This window comes from Ranitomeya variabilis, chromosome 4 (assembly GCF_051348905.1).
Source record: "Ranitomeya variabilis isolate aRanVar5 chromosome 4, aRanVar5.hap1, whole genome shotgun sequence".
Taxonomy (NCBI): Eukaryota; Metazoa; Chordata; class Amphibia; order Anura; family Dendrobatidae; genus Ranitomeya; species Ranitomeya variabilis.
Genome location: NC_135235.1, coordinates 683081477 through 683084595, shown reverse-complemented (window position 1 = coordinate 683084595; position 3119 = coordinate 683081477). Strand labels below are relative to the sequence as shown.

At 35.7% G+C, this 3119-nt stretch overlaps 1 long non-coding RNA gene across 1 annotated transcript; it reads left to right on the top strand.

The window, feature by feature from the left end:
* Window positions 1–1272: 1272 nt before the first annotated feature.
* LOC143769300 (uncharacterized) lies at window positions 1273–2069 on the top strand. The gene is made up of 3 exons (XR_013214334.1): window positions 1273–1315; window positions 1844–1924; window positions 2007–2069. It is a non-coding gene; the product is annotated as an uncharacterized LOC143769300 (long non-coding RNA).
* Window positions 2070–3119: the final 1050 nt, after the last annotated feature.

The following is a 3119-nucleotide window of genomic DNA, read 5'->3' as shown; positions in this document are numbered from 1 at the left end:
TCTGGAACCCTCTACCACAACACATCAGACTCTCACCTACCATCGAAACCTTCAAAAAGAACCTGAAAACCCACCTCTTCCGACAAGCCTACAACCTGCAGTAACCACCGCAGGATCGACCAAACCGCTGCATGACCAGCTCTATCTTCACCTACTGTATTCTCACCCATCCCTTGTAGATTGTGAGTGTTTGCGGGCAGGGTCCTCTCTCCTTCTGTACCAGTTGTGACTTGTATTGTTCAAGATTATTGTACTTGTTTTTATTATGTATACCCCTCCTCACATGTAAAGCGCCATGGAATAAATGGCGCTATAACAATAAATAATAATAATAATAATAATATAGTCGCAAGGAAAGCACCCACTTTAGGGAATATTTTATCCCCAAGTTTGTTTGTATCTCATGTTCCACAGGAAACATGGTTAATATAAAAGGCAGCTATAAATGTGGAACAACAAATTGTAAGATGTGCAAACAAATTACCAACACTAATTTTTTTACAATCATGATAAGTCTCAAATATTCTACATTAGAAATTTTATTAATTGTAATACCAAACAAGTTGTATATTAAATTGATTGCATTATTTGCAAACTGGCATATGTGGGATGCACGTCTAGGAAATTAAACTTGCATTACTGAACATTTTATTGACATTTCCAAGGGTATTAATATCAATTTTAACCGCAACACATCCTCTATTGCCAAACACTTCATTCAACAACATGCATGTGACATTTTTTCCTTGCGAGTGTGTGAATTGTAAAAGGTAATAAACCTAAGCGGGGTGGAGATGTTAAACGTCGGTTCTTAATGTGTAAAGCGTACTGGATATATTATCTTGATACTAGGTTTCCAAAAGGATTGACCATACGCAATTAAATCATGTTTCATTATTAACATATTTCTCTTTTATTCACCATTTCTGCTTTTTATTTATTGATTTTTTCTGTATTTCGTTTTTAAATTTGTTTTTGTTCTATTCAAGTATCTGTTTCTCTGTGATCTTTTTCTTTTCAGGACCTTATGTTTGTCATGTGACACAATGTTTTCAATTTCATTGGATCAGTTCCTATATCTAACCATGCATATGTCCTGATCCTAGCAGCTTTGATAAAGATCGATTGTGCGATCGAAACGCGTCTCTGGTTGTCCATTTGTGCAGCATTGGTGTGGTCTTGGAGCATGTTCATTGCTATATTTTAATTACACGAATAAAATTTGAAGAGATTTTATCCAAGGAGCTGGAACACAGACCTTGTTTTTTTCTGCAGAACATCGTCCCATCAGGACACCTTTGCACCTGGAAGTTCGGTGAGCTGGCTTTTCTTTCTTTTTTTTTCTCTATATAATCAGGATGTGTAGACTGTGTTGGGGTGTATTTCCATTTTGTAAGCTAGAACAGAGGTTTTTGTGTTGGATTGAGTGAGAGGAGATAAATTAACCATTGCAGCAGGGCTGTGGAGTCAGAGTCGTGGAGTCGGAGTTAGTTTTGGTTGGAGTCGGAGTCGGTAGAAATGTACTGACTCCGACTCCAGTTTAAAAAAAAGTATTAATATTTCATAATTGAACTTTCATATGAATTTTATAAATGTTACTCAAATATATATGTTCTATCAAACTATGTACAGTGATAAGCAGTTCTGCTGGAGATAGAGACATTTCTTACTTCTTGTGTGTCACTGTTCTCCACTGCCCTTATCTAATCCTATACTTGGTTAACCTCATGCTGCCCCAACCCCCCTACTTACAATGTATGAAACTGAAAGTGAAAATGTGTTGCAAATTCTTAGTAGTAAAGCTCCTCTAGACTAGATGTTTACTAGGTGTGCATATTCCAAGCATCTCACAGCTGCTACTCAGAAGAGGAAGACTGTAAGAACTGAAGTATTATCCTTTGAACAAACTTTGCATCAGTTAACTGTGAGTACATGAGGAATAACAGTATTACTGACCACTATATCATTTGTACTACCTGGCAATAATTTTGTACAATTGTTTTTAGGAAAAACAATTGTCATTTGGATTGTGAATGCAGAATTAAAAACCTGAGAATGTCAAAGAAGCGTCACATTAAATCAGCTGTATTTGAACACATCACCATCACTCAAGATAGAAAATATTATGTCTGTCAGTGTATGACAAATGATCCAGACAAAAACAAATGCTGGGAAGCCAAGATCAGTGCATAGTCAGGGAAAGATAAAAATGCTCCTACCAGAGCTTCTAATCTAAAGAGACATTTACAGCGCTTTCATCCAGAAGTACTGAAAGCAGTGGATGAGAAAGACTGCATCCAAACCAATGAACCAGTGCCCAGCTCTTCCAGCCAAACAAAGGAGCAGAGAACTTTGCAGCCATCAGTTGCAAGATATTTTGTCAGTGACAAAGTTACTGTGACAATGACAGTAGATACATTTAACCCTGCTATTCTCCTGGTTACCACTATACACTTGTTATCTTCCAGTCATTTTTGACCGGACCTAATAAAGTCTTGATTTTTAGCTAATTTAAGTGTTTTAATTGAATAATTTTTGCAGTATTATATTGTATGTGAACCTGGTTGCTTATAAACAAATGAAAAATGGAAAGAAAAACTTACCTTTTATTTTTTTTGTGTCAAAACATTTAACATGGCTTTATTGGAATATTTATGCACATTGCATATTTGCACATACAAAAATAATTATTCATCCAACTGTAAACTATAACTAATAACAATAAACTAAATGTAATTATATTATTTTCCAAAAAAAAAAAAATTAAAAAAAAATTAACAGTTCAGGTTTTTTTTATGTAAAATGATAAATATGTCACATGGTGCAAAATTTACTGTTTACAATTGTCACAGGTATAATTGACATGTCTTTTGCATAAATATTTTTCACATCTGTAACATATCACATTTGATTTGTGATTGCTTGATGTTGGACAGAAGTCGCATCGTTTCCATTTTAGGCTGGTTGCGTTGCTGGTGGCGTCCGTGGGTATTGTAGCAGTGCTGGTGTAAGCTGTTGGTTCACTTTCTTTATCTTGCTGTTGGATCCTGTGGACAATGGCTGCCGCTCCATCAGCTCTGGGTGTTACCTTTCGTTCTTCAATATATGGGCTAACCAGT